Source organism: Drosophila montana, unplaced genomic scaffold (genome assembly GCF_035044405.1).
Source record: "Drosophila montana isolate Dmon_TW-CO22-7 unplaced genomic scaffold, ASM3504440v1 contig_3733_1, whole genome shotgun sequence".
Lineage (NCBI taxonomy): Eukaryota > Metazoa > Arthropoda > Insecta > Diptera > Drosophilidae > Drosophila > Drosophila montana.
The window spans coordinates 1,372,562-1,390,873 of NW_026998620.1; the positions used below are offsets into that span (position 1 = coordinate 1,372,562).

General features: G+C 40.6%; 1 non-coding gene across 1 annotated transcript; it reads left to right on the forward strand.

Annotated features, from left to right (window-relative positions):
* The first annotated feature begins 15,303 nt into the window (after positions 1 to 15,303).
* On the forward strand, positions 15,304 to 15,376 carry TRNAF-GAA (transfer RNA phenylalanine (anticodon GAA)). Its single transcript has one exon. It is a non-coding gene; the product is annotated as a tRNA-Phe (tRNA).
* The last annotated feature ends 2,936 nt before the right edge of the window (positions 15,377 to 18,312 follow it).

The window sequence follows — 18,312 nt, forward strand, 5'->3', positions numbered from 1 at the left end:
CTTATCTGTATATGGAAATACATTATTATCTTATACCATGCTCAGAGCGTGGTCCTTGTCCAAATCTTGCCAAAAATTTCCTTGATATCTTTTAAAATCGATTTGGTGACTTGCTTCTCTTGAGCATAGCTCGAGCACTATAAGAGCTAGATACACCAAATTTTGTATGCAGGCTCTCGTATATTAAGCAAAGGTTGGGAAAAGTTCCATTCTTCGGATACCTGTCCAAATACCCCAAGAATTGAACAAATCAAACAATTGATATACACACACCTTTGTATGTCATAGTTAAGAGCTGATGATTTCACAAAGATCGTCTTATAAAAACCTGGCGCCGAGTCCAGGGTATCTTCCGGCCTGGCACTGCCGACCCGAGTACTTTTACTTGTTTATTTTGTTGTTTGTGTTATGTTTTGTTCTCGACTCGGTCTTGACAGCGCTCCTGGGTGCGCTTCTAGGTAATTTATTGACGCATGCCTCCACATTTGACAATGACAACAACCAGTTGCATTTGGCCAGGCCAGGAGCGCCTGCCCCATGATCTTGCTCTTGCTCTTGCTCGTGCTCTTGCATGCGGCTGGCTAACGGTATTCATTATTGATGAGCAGCAAAACGCAAAAGTCGGCTTCTTCTTTTTCCCCTCTCTCTTTTTTTTTTTTTAGCCATTAGTGTGAATTTATTGGCAAGGCGGAGCGTTTTTGCCTGGAACCGTTCTGGCCGCTCCGTTAACGGGCCGAGAAGCCAAGACATGACCTGATTATGGCAGGACTGGTTTTTTTTCTTCTACTGGGGGCCAACAGCTGCAGCTGTTTGAGTAGGTGGTGGATGTAGGGGGCGGGGGGGGTGGTAGAGGAGGGGGGGATTGTAATGAGTTATGGGTATTTCTACACGTTCTTGGGCTATATCACTTGAGTTGGAATCTCGGGATGAGTTTAAATTGTATTCAAGATCTGATGAAACATATCTTTTATCTATATGTAAGCGGTTTGTTCAGGCTGACTGATTGACTGACTGACAGACTGATTGATGGTCAGAGCTGAGTTATGGCTATTTCTACACGTTCTTGTTGAAGATGGAATCTCAGGATGAGCTTAAATTGTATTCAAGATCTGATGAAACATATCTTTTATCTATATGCAAGCGGTTTTTTCAGGCTGACTGACTGACTGACTGATTGATGGTCAGAGCTGAGTTATGGCTATTTCTACACGTTCTTGGGATATATTACTTGGGATGGAACCTCAGGATGAGTAATAATTCTTTTCAAGAACTGATCAAACATATCTCTTATCTATATGTAAGCTGTTTACCCAGGCTGACTGATTGACTGATTGACAGACTGATTGATGTTCAGAGCTGGCGCTTTGGAAAATTATCGATAAACGTTTAAATGAAACTTTTTTGTTTGCCATAAATCAACCAGAAACTAATTTTTATTTATATTTAAAGTCATTTCTCGAATTCCACCCGTCTTTGGCGGAAATGGAGCTCAAAGATTTGGTGGATTAAATTTCGGATTCAAGCTCATTTCCAAGAAAATTCATTTAAGTCGTGTTTCACGCTTTTCGCACAATTCACCCCTGGAAAATGAAGGTCAACGTTTTTTTTTTTGACAAAGTTTCCGCACGAAAAGCTTCACATTGATATTTAAAACTCTATATAAATACGTGCTTTGGCGATTTTGTATGGTTGTCTCAAACTCATTCAGTCATTCATTGGACGTGTTGCGTTTTTTTTTTCAAGTTCAAGTTAAATCCACCTTACTTGGGTGAAAAATGTGATTTAAAGATTGTTTAAATGAAAGTTTACCCTTTGGCTTCATAACTCGAGACTTAAATGAGCAAAATACGTTGATTCTAAAGCATTTTTAAATATCTATGCAAAATATAGCTTGAGAGCTGCTGTTTGAGCGGGTACGGTTAGATTTAAGCAATCCACGAGCGGAAAATGGGTGAAAATTTGGTGTCTAAAATTTAAGCCGAGATTCCTAGACATGATTCTTTGAATTGGAGTGTGTAAGTGCAGTTTTTGCAATGGGTCTACACTAATCAACAACAAAATAGATATGCATCATACAATTATTTTACCTTTTTCGGGCTTCCCGATTCCCCCTCCCCCAAAAGTAACTCTTGTGTGTTTGCATAAACCGATTACAGGCCGGCAGCATGTGAATATGTAAACGCATTTAATATGCCAATCCCGACGAATCAGTTGACTTGACGACAACAACACCTGAAACACAAACAACAACAACAACTGCAACAACAACAACAACAGCAACAACTATTAAAGCAGCACCTTGTCAATTTTGTTGCTTGTCACTGGCAGACGCTTGGGCTGAGACAGCTGAGGAGCTGGTAGCTGGAAACTGGGAGCTGGCTGCTGTTTGTGCGGTATGCAATGTTGATCCATAAATTCACAAAAACAGCGACGCAGCAGCAACAACAGCAGCAACAACAACAGCAGCAACAGCAGCAACTGGAGGCGGGGGCAACGGCTGCGACGGCGGCATTAATAATAGCCAGCAACACACAAGCAACACCAAATGAGGGGGGGCTGTTGCAAATCTGCAGCAACAACAACAACAGCAACAACAACAGCAGCAGCAGCAGCAGCAGCAACAGCAGCAACAACGGCAGCAACAGCGGCAGCAACAACCACTTGAAGCAGCAACGACAGAAATGATCTTAAATGAATGCGGAAGTTTTTCTTGGGGTTTCGTAACCAGCTACACAGCAGCAACAACAACAACAACAACAACAACAACAGCAACAACAACAACAACAACAACAGCGGCAGCGGCAGCAACGCTCCCAAAGAGGTCGCAATTCCAGTGGCAGGCAGCAGCAGCAGCAGCAGCCGCAGCCAAGCTGGCAGCCAAACGCTGTACATGTATTACACACACACACATACACAAATATATATATACACACACATACACAAATATATACACACATATATGCATTAGTGGGCAACGTCGATTCGATTGCCGTGAGTCCATAATCATAGATGCAGCAGCAGCAGCAGCAAAAGCCGCGCTCAGATTGAGCTGCACGTGAAAACGCTTTATAGCCATGGACATATTAAAATTAATCCAATGATTGCAGCAAAAACTGGCAACAACAACGGCAACAAAAATTGTTAGCCAATTTGTGGCCTGGGATGCGGCACAGGAGCGTGTGAATTGGCCGCAGCCGCAGCAGCAGCAGCAGCAGCAGCTGCCGCCTCGAAAAAGCTAACAAGTTATTTGATAGCCGAAAGCTGGCTGGAAAGCTAAGCGCACAGTGTGCCCAATCAGCCGGAAGATTGCTGCCCCAGCTGCCCCAGCTGGCCAGAAGAGGCAGAGGCAGGAGGAGAAGGGGGAGAGGCAGAGGCAGAGGCAGCAGGAAGTTCAAGGATGCAATTCGTATCCCTGGGAATGTGCCTGCGGCGCCTTCATTCACAAAACGTGTGAAAGTCTCTAAGCGAAGGCTGTGCGTGTGTGTGTGTGTGCGTGTGTGTATGAGTGTGTGTGTGTGGGCCGAGACAATTTTCTGCATAAACTCATAAATATCAATGTGATCTAAGCCAGGCGCCAGACCAGGAACAGGACCAGGCCAACGACAACAACAACAACAACAACAACAACAACTTCAACAACAACAACAACAACGGCGGCAACATGAGGGGCAACACCTTGAACTTGGCGAGCACGTCCGCACACACCTTGACAACTCATAAATTAACTGTAAATTATGAACTACAAAACGAGATAAGCGAAATGTGTGTGATTTTTTTTGCCACACCAATTTTCCTTGCAACCACACACGAGCAGCAACATGCAACAACAACAAGCAACAACAACAGGCGCCTCATAATCCATAATATTGTGTCATGTTCATGATCAGCGACATGGACTTGGCCTCTGCCGCAGTCGCTGCCGCTGCCGCCGCCGCCGCAGCTGACGTCGCCGCCAACGTCGCCTGTGGCATATTTTGTTAGTTTTTGGTTTAGGTTGCAAAATTATTTGGAAAAGCAAACGAAAGTAAAAGAAAGATACAAAATGTATCTATATCTGTATGTGTGTGTGTGTGTATCTTTATGCAGCTTCAGGCCACGGCGCAGCCTTAGCCTTAGCCTCTAATGCGGCAACAGAACATTTAACCACATAAAGCCGAATATTTAATGCTCTAATCGACAGGCGAATCAGATTCAGAGTCCGATCAAACACTTGAGAGCTGAATATGGCTTAGATTAAGAAAAAAATCGTCAAATAAATGACTCAATGAGAGCGAGAGAGGAGAGAGAGGGGAGTGGGAGGGAGATAGAAATAACGGAGAGGGAGAGAGAGAAAGAGACATAAATAAATCGAATAGAGACTGACTGAAAAGCTTCCTTTTAAGTCCAAAGACAATCCCAAAAGACTTTTTGGAAGTTGATCAAATTGTGCATGAAATACCTTTTAAAACAACGCATACGAGTTTGCTCGTCAAAAGGTAAGTCATGAATTTGCGTAAGTCATTTTTGAGCGTCGAACTACGCAGCTGGTTCAAATTTCGCAGCAGCTCTCATTGTTTATATAGTATTTCTTTTTTAATTTTAATTGCTCATAAGAACAAAAACAATAGCAAATAGATAAAAATAATTTCAACAAAAAATATATTATCATAAAATAATTAATGTATGTGTGTTGAGAATAATATTTTGAAAAAATATATATAAAATATATAATAATATAAAAAATATAATAGCAATATAATAAATAATAATATATAGTATAATATTTTAATAAATAATAATCTTTAGTTTTGTTGATAAAGGCAATATCATACTATATATTCCTTAACATGCCCCAACCAATTGTTTCGGGAAGCGTAGGGATCTAAAGTAAAGGGATCAAATTCCCTGAAAGAGACATTTAAACTAAAATGTTTTCACTAATTGGAGATCAAAGCGCAAAGTCTAAACAATGCTCAGATTTTATTTAAGGCATATAATGAAGAGTTCCTGTGAAGGCATCGAACTCCAATTCAAATAAAATTGTTTTGATTGAGTAATAACTTATTACTTACTATACTTACTTATATAATACTAACAAGTGATTAACGCCCAGCCTAAAATGTGCTCAGATTTGATTGAAAGCATTTTCATTATGTTTCCATACATATCTGTTATAAAGGAAAGAAAAGTGGATGCTCTGGCACCTGGCATGATATAGATAGAACGATCAAGATACATTCGTACCTATTTTGCATTAATATGACAATATTTTGCCACAATCCCGGCAAGGCCAAATCCACCATCGCTAATCTATTTTCCGAATGCGTAACACATTTGCTGTCAAAATTATGTTGCCCAGCAGCGCAAGGGTATGGCCGGCAAAAAAAAGGGGCTTGAGCCAAGCTGCAGCGCGCCGCTGTGCGCAGTTGGTTAGAGATTTTTATGTTGGCCTCTTTGAGTTAAATGTGAAAAGCAGCAACAACAGCAACATCAACAACAACAACAACAACAACAGCAAAAACGAAAAGAGAGAAAAAAAATTATGAATTTTTACTTTCACCGCATGTGGCATTTTGTTCAGGTTTTGTTTTTCGCCCGAATCTGAACTTGAGGCGGCAAATTGCGATTGTCAAGGCTGCCGTGTGAGGCGGCCAAAAGGTGAGTTCGAGGTGTGGTCCGGCCAGATAAGAGGCGGCAGAATGCGGGCAGCGCTAGGCGCACAGCTGAGCTGCGTTCGTTCGCAGTCGAGCTGAAGACGGAGATGGAGATGGAGATGAAGATGTCAGCGCAGATAAGCTGAACAAAATAAACACGATTGAGCGCGCGCACACACACAAACACTCACACACACACAGACGGGGGCGCGCATGCAACATTTCCGCATTGGCTGCGGCGCAGCTCTTAAGCTTGGGCCGCTGCGCTCTTAGGGCAAACGGGCAAACGGAGCAACGGGCAAACGGGCAAAGCAGCTTTTTGGTTCGCATCAAACGGCGTTCGGGCTTAATGTGGCTTCGAGCCAGGTTCGTTGCGTTCGGCTCGGTTCGGGTTCGTGTTTGGGTTCGTGTTCGGGCTCGGGTTGGACGCACGTCTATAAGCTTCGGGCTTTTCGATCATGGGCAGCAATACGTCACTAGGGTGAACGTACCTCGCAGATGTTAGTGGGTCACTATTTGTACGGTCAACGAACCTTTCGGCCCGTTTGTAAATATGAAACGACAAAAAAAAAAAAAAAAACCAAGCAGAGAGTGCGAGAGAGCGAAAAGCTGCGGCGAAATGGAGGATGCTGCTGCCCGCCGCCAGTTGCTGCTGACTTGCTTGCTTTCTTCAACACACATACATGTAGTGCGCACGTGTGTGTGTGTGTAACTTGTTGTTGTCTTGACTAACTTGACTGGTTGCAGTCGTAATTTACTTGTGCTATGCCTCTTGATCGTCAGCCGCAGCTGAGCGGCGCGCGTCTCTCGTTGATGCATCCTGCTTGGACACCTAACCGCAGCAGCTATCCCGCCTGCCCCCTCCCCTGCTCCCTTTACTCCTCACCCTGCTGTGCTCCGTTCTAGCCCAGTTTGTTTTTGTATTATTGTTTGCCATTTTGCTTGCCATGCACCCGCTTTGCCCTCTCACCTACCCCCCCCCCCCCTACCCCCCTCCCTCCCTCTCCGCAGCTGCAGCAGCTGCATTGCATTGCGCCTTGTGTTCTTATTATGTGGCTGGAAACAGGTCTGTTGGCTCTTGGCTTGGCTTGGTTTGGTTTGGTTTTCACGTGATTATCATGATCATCATTACCAACGCCAGCCACATTAATATCGTCATCTTCAGGCCAACACACACACACACACACACACGAGCTGTTCACATGCAAGCTCTGCTCTTCTCTGTATACATGTGTGTGTGCGTGCGCGTGTCTGTATAAGTAAGACCATAGAAATGCATTTCCGCATATTTTACAACACTAAAAAAAGTGACAAAATACAAAACAACAAAACTAAATATTTTTGTTAGCTCTTTTGTTCGATTCATACGTTTCGCGATGTGCCTGCTTTTCGTCATTTCGTTTGTTTGTTCTCTCGCCACGCCACGCCTCCCATGTGGTTGCTCGCCCGCCCCTTCTTGTAATTTTCAGCCATTATCATTAGCTCACCTGCAACATGTGGCACTCGGCTCTTGGAATCGTTGTTGCCGCCTTTATAATGAAGTAATTACGTTCGTGTTAAACAACGTTTTTCTTTCTTTCATTTTTTGTTTTTGTTTTTTTTTTGCACCGATTTAGTCGGTCTATCTATAGCATATAGTTTCGTATACGTATCGGGCCTGATAAGAGGCCAGTGAACCCAGAATTTGCCTTTGCCTTTGCCTTCACTTTGCTTTCAGTTCACATTTTTCGTTTCGTTTCGTTTCGTTTTTAATGCTAATTTCTAGAATTTCCATCAAAAGTCTTAAGAATGTGCAAATTATTTAAATCGAACTATTTATGAGTTAGACAAAGAAGCCTGCGCCTAAACTATTCGTTTATTATTTATTTATTTTTTGTTTAGATTTTTGGAGCATTTTGCATGGTTCGATTATATAGTTCATTGCTTATTGTTTAAGTTGGATTTACGACTTATAGACGTAAGTGCGGCTTGATATATCTTGGATTATAGAGTATATTTAAGTTCCCATTTAATCGATTTGATATTTTATTTTATAGATAGTTTTCTTATTGTACAAATGGATTTTAAGATGTTTAGAAGAAGGTGCTGCTTTTTATAACTTGGGTTCTGGAGTTCCCATTTAATCGGTTATATAGATATTTTTTTTTTATATAAATTGGATTAAAGACTTATTGAAAAACGTCTTGTTTCGCATAACTTCGGTTCTAGAGTATTTAAATTGTATATTGAAGTTAAGGTTTCGCATTTATTTTGTGTATTTTTAATGTTAACAGGGGCTGAGTGTTGGAAAGTTTTTCGAATAGTTTGTAAAACTTACCCTTTAAACTAGTGTTGCATAATTGTTTTAAACACATAACTGGTTCACATTATTTTCGAATACATTTTTTTAATATAATATAAATAATTAAAGCCTCTTTTCGAACATTTTCAAGATTTTTCAAGTCATAAACAAACAATAAATTGCATAATAACAATTATATATATATTTATACTACTTTTATATTTATTATACTACTTATATAAAAGTTATTTTATTTAAATAAAATTTCACTTGGCTCCTAACTAAGATTTCTTGTATCTAGCAATGATCAAAGAAAGATTAATGAATTTGGAATAGAGTATAAAAAAACAATCCCTAATTGAAAATATTTTATTTAAACAGAATTTGCCTTGATTCCTAAGTAAGATCTAGAAGATATGTTAATTAATTTGGAATCAAGTACAGCCAAAGTATCTCAAAACATATTCTAAATAAAATCAACCAAACAGCAACGTTTAAGAATTCTTTTATTTAAACAACATTTAACTGGGATCCTAAGTTTTGTCGTTAGTTTAGATGAAAGAAAGTTCAATTCGATTGGGACCATCAAGTATATCTAAAGTATTCCATTTATTTTTTAAATTTAATCAACCTATATACAATATTTTTTAAAATTATTTTACTTAAACAAACTTTGATTCGGATTCTAATATATTTTTGTATCTAGTATCGATCATATAAAAATTTATGTGGATAATTCTTTTGCTGCATAGAGCCCAAATGTGTGGCATGGTAAATGATCGCAACGTTCTGCTGAGTACAACAATTACAATAACAACACATGGATATGATAAAAAGCTGCCCCCATCTTGATTACAAGCTGCTTGCGACAGTGGGGCACGGGGCACGGGGCACGGGGCATGGGGCATGGGGCATGACTCTGGCCACAATGTGTTTCTACGAATTTTGTTATCAACAAAAGTGCACGATCATGCCAATAAAAGCGTAGACCCAAGCCCGGGCCACACGGAGATGGGTGAGTGGGGCTGAGAGGGGCGAGGTAGGGGAGGGGGAGGGGGGGGGGGAGGCACCGGCTTGGCATGGTAACAAACTTAATGCATCTCGCGTTAAAGTGTCAATGATCTCGTTAACAAAAGTTTAAACATTTCACGCAACGCGGGGTTCATTCAACTACACACACACACACACACTCGCACACACACACACACGCACACACTCGCACACACAGAGAGAGCTGACAGAGATATGGCCAACTGATCACATGTTGATACAGATAGCAGCTAGAAGCGGCCCTGGGTAATGGTCAAATCATGCACGAATTTTTGCACAAAGAAGATAAATTAATATGGTCAGCATGTCATGAATTAGGTTTCTTCAAAGCAACAAACAAAAGAAAAAACAACATACATATATATAGAAAAAGAAATAACAAAAAAAAAAAAAAGAGTTCTCAATCGGCAGTAAACGACTAGCAGATACCTAAAAACCAGCGAGAAGTTCTTCTTCCCTTCGATCGCAACAATTTGTGCCAGATGCGTTCTTTATTAACTTCGGAGCTTAGAGTCCGATCTTTGTGAGATTTTCAGGGATTTAATATGGCAAACCAAAGTGTGTGCATACCAATACGCAAGGCTGTATCTTCAAAAATGTTAGAAATTTGGGATTATATGGAAATGCATGGAAGTATCTAATATATTTAATATTTATAAGTTGTGTCCTCCATTTGACAATCTTCATACCAAGTCCCGTCTTAATAGCCTTAATAATCCTCGAGTTATGCCTAAGCAGTCAAAACTCCAACATGATATTTATCTATACTATGAAAATGGGAGTAGATATAGAAAAAACATAAATGGAATATAAATAAATTGAAGTTCTCTAGATTTGGCAGTTTCCGACAAATGGACTCAGATGCACATGGCTAGAAGGTCGCGGATCGGACTTGAAGATCTTTTTTTCTGCCCGTTACATACGTGTGCACAAACACATGACACCCTTTTTGTCAATTTCCAATGACTTCAGGGTATATATAAAAAAAAGAGACATACCTATGAAAACTTACAAACTTTCACGCAAAACGTACATTCAACTCCAGAGGCAGAGGCAAAAATCCAGAGTCCAGAGCTGAGCTGCCAGAGAATCGAGTGCCCAAAGACCGGGAGTGCCACTGGAGAGAGACAGAGAGAGAGAGGGAGAGAGAGAGAGAGAGGGAGAGAGATGGACACGTATGAATTCCCATAAATCAGCTGTGAGCCAAAGGGTCAAATACCTCTAGGCGAGCTAAAAATTACACGCGAACCGAGAACATGTGTTGAAAGGAGAAATTAAAACAAAATTAGTTTTACTTTACACGCTCTATCTGTATCTGTATCTGTAAATGTATCTGTATCTGTATCTGTAAATGTATCTGTATCTGTATCTGTAGCTCGCGATGTATCTCTGCAGGCCTGTATCTGTATTTGCCCAGATACATTTGATATTCTGTGAAGATAGTTTCGGATCGATTGATCTGTAATAGATATCCATAAGATACTAATTATCTTATAGTCAAATTACATGAGCATAATATTGCATACAGATCATAATATATATGAGACATATGTATCTGTTGATCTATAATAGATCTTTTAGGGATAGTATTCGGGTCGGACGAATTTTGTATTTTAGACCTGATTATAAAAAGTTCCTTTGGAACTCTAGATATATTATAAACATATTAGTTATCGGGTGTTTGAAATATTAAAAAATTGTTGTCAAATATTATATTTCACCATTGTTATCATATTGTGTTGACGTGTTTGGTTCAGATTTATGTGGAAATATCTGGTTAATTTGAATTTTTAATTTACCTTTGATTTTTATATAATTAAGCCAGACATTCAATTCTATCTGTATCTCTAATTTACAAATATTCTAGTACATAATTCTAGTAATACAGTATTTGTAATATTCTTATATTGCCTAGTAGATTTGTGAACCAGAAAAAGGGTTCGAAAATATCTAAAAATGTTTTAACGATCATATTATTTTTCTTCATATATATTATCTCATTTCTGTACAAAAGAATAAACTTCTTTTTCTTTTTGCCCACATTCTAAAGGGGCTCGATCCCTAATCTTCAGGTTTAGTATGGTCTCATTTGCAAATAATGTGAGATAATATACATTTAAACGAATAACTTTATTACCTACATTACTTTTGTTTTACAACACTGGATGTTGTGGCTGTTGACTTTTGAAAGTTCACCTTAATGTTCACTGACAAACTTTAAGAAATATCAATACATAAAAAATACATTTTCTCAGCTCACCTTCGTCAAGAATAGGAAGATCTTTTCCAAAATGCAGCCCAAAATCTTTTTTATTTAAATCTTTAAAAAGTTTCTTGGCCGCAAATCAAATTTATTGCGATCAGCTGAGCTTTGTTCTAATTTCGTTGCCCAAAGCAGCTTACAGCAGATACAAAGATACTCAATACACACATGACCATATTTGGTAATTCATTTCACACACACACACACACACACTTATACGCGCAGCTCTGCGGAGGATCAGTGGGAATTGAGAGTGTGGGAAGCAGAAGAAAACCCTAAAACGGCAAAGCCCGACTTTTTTTGTGTGGGGCCATAAAAATGCGTGAGTTACGTCTGCGTCAGACAAGTCCGTCAGTCCGTCAGTCAGTCAGTCAGTCAGTCAGTCAGTCAGTTAGTCAGTCAGCGCGCGCGTCATCGCCATAAGCCCAAAAGCCCTGCTGGAGTTTGGCCAAACAAATGCAAAGCAAATTAAACATTGGGGCTCTGCCCAGCTCACCCCCTCCCCTCCCCTCCCCACCCCTTCCGGGTCTTTGCCAAAAATAAAAGAACCTCAGCGCTTGGCCATGTGGATGATGATGACGACGCCGTTGGCTTCTTTGGCTTTTGGCCGCGTCCGCGGCGGCTGCTACGTTTAATGCGCCACGGTGTTACCAAAGTGGCAACGACAGTTGCGGCCATTCACCTCCCAAAAAAAAAACAAAAAAAAAAACCATATGTGAGTCGTCTGACAGTGTGTGTGACTATGTGTGTGTGTGTGTGTGTGTCATACATAAGCATGCAGCGTGTAACAGGCACAATACCAACAAGCTGTAACAAAGCTGTGTGCGCTAGTTGGAGGCCAGGCCTCAAGCACACACACACACACACACATATACGCACACACACACGCGCACAAACTCTACACGTTGAGTGCGTTTCGATTCTATGTGCGTACATACATATGTATGTATGTATGACTTTTTTTTTGTTTTGGCGGCTTTCTTAAGGCACACACACATACATAAATACATACACATGTACATATGTATTTTATTTGGGTTTCATTGTCAGTGTAACCCTGCAACAAAAGCGCTGGGCGGGCAGCGGCAGACGTAAAGCTCACTCATAAAGAGAAACACACACACACTCGCTTACACACACACACGCACAGAGCTTGTTGTAATGGCTGTGGAAACACGTTCCTCCTGCTTTTGGCCTGCTTCTTTGTAAGCCAACTCGTGCTCTGGGGCCAGGGCCAGAGCTGTGATTGACATTGGGCAGGGTCGACGTTGCCGTCGACGCTGCAGCCTGCGCCTGTGTCTGCGCCTGACATGCTAATGTGTAAAGAGCTCCAGTTTTTTTTTTCGTTTTCTTAGCTTTCAGCTGCAAAACAAACAGCGCTCGAAAAGTGAGCGCGGACCGCCCAAGCGCAGCCGGCAAAAGTTCAAGCAAAACAAAATCAGCTGACCGCGCAAGAGCAACAGAGCGATTGAGAGAGCGAGCGCACGCAAAGAGCGCGCAACGCAAAAGAGAGTTAGCAGCAGCGAGCAGCATGCAATGCTGCAATAATGCGGAAGTATGGACAAGCGACGCGTCCGTCGCTGCCAGCGTCGACTTTGACGTCGCGACGTTCATGTAATGCATTTGAAGCGCAGCGCCATGTGACTTTGTGGGAGCGCGCGACTGAGCGCCAGACGCGAACTGGTTTGGTTTGCCAGCCAGTGGAAGTGCGTGTGTGTTTGTGTGTGTGTGCGTGAGTGTTTGTCACTGTTTAGACAAACATTGTTTATAACTTGTTTATATAAATATTGTTAATTTCGTGTGAGTAGAAACTGGCCCCACTCAAAGCTCCTGCCGGCGGCAGAGGCAGAGGCAGCGACAGCGGCAACAACAGCGGCTGTTTCTCTTTGGTGTTGGCTCTCACGACTCGCCTTGTGCCATGAATATTACAAGTTTATATGATGCGGTGGAGGGGCGAAGGGGGCTTTGCAAGTTGCCTGAGCGGCTTAATATGTGCTTGTGTGTGTGTGTGGGAAGAGAAATATGGGAAGAGAGCAAGAGAATCGAGCATCGTTAAAAGCGCAATTAACTGCTCAGTACCAATATCAAATCAGAATCAAAATCGTTTTAATGAATTGCACAAAATTGCCCAGATTGACGCGCATTTAAGTTGCGAACATTATTAGCCTCAATTGACATTTGGACACTGGGTTGACTTTATGTATTGTAGGCGAGAGCGAGCGCGAGCGCGAGCACGAGCGCAACTGTGGGAATGTTGGAATAATAATGGGAATGAGATCAGGCTATATTGCATGGGATATTTTCATGGAAGTTGCATATAATATTGGGTTATTTGTCACCAAGGGGGGTTTTTAATTAACAGAGCAGCTGACGTCACGCATAAAACCACGATTATATAACGTATTTGAGGAACTGTTAATGGAAAAGGGGAAATTGGAATTGGATAAAGTATTGCATATGGGAATGAGAATAACAACATTTTATTTATCGTCATCAATTTCCATTTATGCATTTCCAATTAGACTTGTAGGTGCTCTCAAACGTGCCGGGCAAGCAACTCCGCACAGTTCCAGTCCCCTGCCCCCTGTCCCCACCATTGCCGCTCCCAGTGCCAACTGCAACATTCACACGTGCAATATCCACAGGCCTCCAAGCAATTCCGATGCATGCATTAGATGCGCTCATACATGCTAGAGCGACAGAGAGAGAGAGAGAGAGAGAGAGAGAGAGAGAGAGAGAGAGGGAGAGGGAGAGAGAAAGTGCGCGAGCGGGCAACAGAGATGGAGAGACAGAAACCCAACATGGAGCTACACAAAGTTACACATGGGTGTATGCATGAAAAGAATCCAAACTGGTAATGAAAATAAAGTGCACGTCGCATGTGGTAATAATAACAATAAAATAAAATAACAAATTACACGCAACACTGCCGCCTGGGCTTGCTGTGGGCCCGACTCCCAGCGCTGGCCTGGCACTGGGCATGCATGGACATGCACGCGGCCCGATAATTACACAGACACGGCAACAAAAACAATTGTGCAGCCGCCGACGCTGACGGCGACGCTGCTGTTGCCCAGGAGTGGCCCCATTTCGCAGAGAGCGAGTGAGACAGAGAGCGGCAGAGAGGGAGAGGCATAGAAAGCTGCAGTTGCTGTCCAAAATATCAAAGGGTTACAGCCAAGGGCAAACACTGGCAGCTCAGCTTACATGCCAGCCAAACGCTAAGCTCGCTCTTTGCGCGCTCTCTTTGCTGCCAGCTAGCACGCTCTCTTCGTTCTGAAGAGCCATAGCTAACACACACAGACACACACACACACACGCATGCGCACACTCAAAGGTGCTATGAGCCGCAGCTTAGTTGTGCAGCTCAGACAATCTGGGTCACATTTTGCCATTGAACCGGTGACGTCACAGCAGGGCAACGACCGCAAAGCACGACCAGCAGCGGCAGCAGCAGCAGCAGCAGCAGCAACCATTGGAAAGCGTGCAAGCAAACATTTTTACAACGACAACACGAAGCCAAAGCCGCAGCCTCAGTCTTGGCCTCAGTCGCAGTCGCAGCCTCTGTCGCTGCTTCTGCTTTTGCCTCAGCTACAGCTTCAGTTGGAGTCTCAGCTACATTTCTGGTTTGGTCGCTGGCTGATTTGTTGCCCAGCAAAAGCTGTGTGTGCGACACTGCGCCCACTCCCCACCCCACCGGTCCAACGACCATGCACACACCTTCCCCGCCCCCAACAGTTCATTAGATGCCATGCGCTATCATGGCGGAACAAACATGATTTGGCAGCACTCTTCAGCCCTGACACTGAGATGGCCACATGACCAGCGTCTGCCCCAGCATAAGATAGAACTGAAAAGTTACAGCTATATATATACATTAATATATATTTATATACATATTTATATATAATTGTTTGCCTGGAAACGCATTTTGTGTGCCGCGCCAAATGGCCCGGGCAAAAGTTCTATTTATAATGTGCTGGCGATTAGATAAGCTTCTCTGTTTGTTTTGCTTAACTAGGGCTGCGCTGCTGGGCGTGCGCCTTAATCACATTTTGCCGCACGTTGCTCAACGTGCCGAAATAGCTCAGTTGGGAGAGCGTTAGACTGAAGATCTAAAGGTCCCCGGTTCAATCCCGGGTTTCGGCAAGCATTAATATTTTTGTTTTCAGTTTTTATTTTAATTGCTTCAATGTTTATTGTAGCAGCAATTGATGAAATATTTATATTTTATATTAAATTCGAGCTGATTTATCAATAAGAAATAGAAATTTTTACTGAGTGTGCATCTTTTCAAATAAATATGTTAAAATATAGAATAATATGTTGGGAACTAATTGAAAACATTCAATTAAACTGAAATGCAACAAAAATTAATAAAAAATATTAACATTATTTTATTATATGTTGCTTTAATTTGGTAAAAAAATAAAAGTAGAATAAAAGTTGGCAATAAAAATCTCAAATCAATTAATTTTCTTTACTTACCTATAGTACCTTAATAGCCCACACCTTCGATATAAAATAAGATACTTCTAAATATTTCCATATATTAATTTAAATTCAAGAAAAAGAGAAAAATTCGGATTACAATTAAGTTCTATTGAGCTGGAAATAAGTAATTGCTATTCTTGAAATTCATGCTTGAAAAAAGTGTGAATTGCTGAAAATGTAAGTAAAATATCGTAATGTACGAAAAATCTTTAAATAAGACAAAATTAACTTCCAAAAAAAAAATCTCGGTTTTCTTAAAAAGGTTTATTAAATATATTTAAGTAAAAAATATCTTAAATAAGAGAAAAGAAAAAACTGTTGATTTACAAATATTTATTCAATTATATATTTATTAATTTGTTTATTTATGTTAAAAAAATCTTGAAATGAAAAATGAGAAAAACTCTCGATTTACTTCCCAAGAATAAAATATATGTGAATAATATAAATAAAATATATGAAAAGAATCTTATTTGAAGAAAAACTCTCGAATTATTTGTAAATATGAATAAAGTATTTTTAAGAACAAAAAATCTGGAAATAAGAGAAAATTATCTTTTTAAACGTAAATAAAATATCTTTAAGAACATAAAATCTTAAAATAAGCGAAAAGAATCTTGGAAAAGGAAAAACTCTCGAGTTACTTGCAAAAGTGAATAAAATACTTGTATGCAAAATATCTTCATTAAAACCTTTTCTTAATTATATTTAATAAAATGTAATAAATAATTTCAATAAATGAATATTTGACTAATAAATGTTGTTAGCATGGTTCCTCTTTGATTTGATAAGATGTCACATTTTGATTGCCAACTCTCGGCTTCTGTCCAGCCGTGTCCGGTGGCATTTGGCTGTCAATCAAGAAAGATGCGCACAAAATTGAGCTAAGCTGGCGGCGCAAATGGCAGCCGGAGGACATGAGGCACAAAGGCGCAGGCCACGGTTAGGGCCACGGCAAAAGGTGCGGATTAAGCCGCATAAAGGACACAGCTCAATCAAACAGCAGGCTAAACACGGCCAGGGCCAGGGCCAAGGCCGAGGCCAAGGGAGAGGGAAAGGGAAAGGGAAATGCAAATCGCATTATTAACGCAGCCGGACTCGAAGCTGGACCTGAATCTCGACCTGGACCTGGCCATTGTCCAGCGACGAGCAAAAGTGTGACGAATGCGTTGACAACAATTAACATTTGAAAGGTGTGCGGGCGAGGTGAGTCGCAGGTAAAGCCACAGATTCTGTTCAAGTGGACAACTGATTGAGCTGTTCGCCTGGCCAACTGCTTGGGGAGTGGGGCGCTGACAGCTGGCAGCATATGCAAAAAGGACCAAGGACAACAGCTGCCGCCTCCAGCTGGAGGGGACGCGTGCTAGGCGCAACCACAAAAGCCATTGACTCGGCGCGGCAATAGAAAAACATTTGCTGCCTCGTTACGCCCCAGCAAAGTATATCGCATATCCGTTTGGCATAAAAAAAAACTAACTCCTCACTCCTGGCACACGCAGCACATGGCGCCCTCAGTTCTCCTCATATCTTTTGCATACAAAAAAAAAAACCTGAGATCCTTGCGTTTTTTATTATATTCCTTTTTTTCCTATAATTTCATTGTGTTTTTTTTTTACATTTGCTGGTTTTTTTTCGGCTTTGTTTCGTTTCGTTTTGTTATGGGCCTCGTTGAAAGTGAAAGATCGCTGAGGCACCCTCAAAGTGCAGCATCTTGTGGCCAGGAAGTGTTGAATGGAAAGGAAAAAAAAAAAGTGAAAAGATCCTTCAGGATCTGCGGTCGGGGTGCCAATTGTCTGCACGGGCGCCTCTATTATCAGATTGTGTTGATCGCATCGAGGAAATGATTTTTTGTTCTTTCACTTTTTTTTTTCTTTAAATTTCGGCTCTAATATTTGAGCTGAGGCGCAGCCGCTTATACCTCGTATTTTGTGCGCGGGTGTGCGGGCATGTTTATCAATCAATATTATATTATTTTATTCAATATATTATATATTATATTATAATATAAGAGAATAGGTATAAAATTGCAAGCCAAGTTTTCCATTTGATTTATAAATATTTTTCAATGTTTTTTTGCTTAAGAAACTTTTCTATAAAATCGGAAATGTTTTTATTATTATGTAAAAAATAAAATTATAAATTTAACTTATTTATATTTCATAATATAATTTGGAAGACATGACATGACAAGCAGTTTCTAGATAAGCAAAGATCTCAGTTAATAAAAACAGATATTCTTGCAATGGTTACGTAATTAACAAAAGAGAAGTCGTCGGTTCAAACCAAACAGCAAAAATGTAGTATTTTATTTAATTATTATTTATTTGCAAGAATAAAGGAATAATAATAAGTTTTGAAAAAACAAAGCAAGGAAATGATAAATGAATGGCATGTTAACAAAATTTAATATTATTATTATTATTATTATTTTGGTTCTTTGTCAACGTAAATCATATATGTTTATTCCTTGGCTTAATCGTGGGCGTTTCTTAAGAAATTGAATAACAAGTTTCTTCTTTTCGCAAGTTAATGCTGACGAAGGAACTCATTAATATTCTCTCTGCTCATATTTTCCTACAAATTTTACAGAT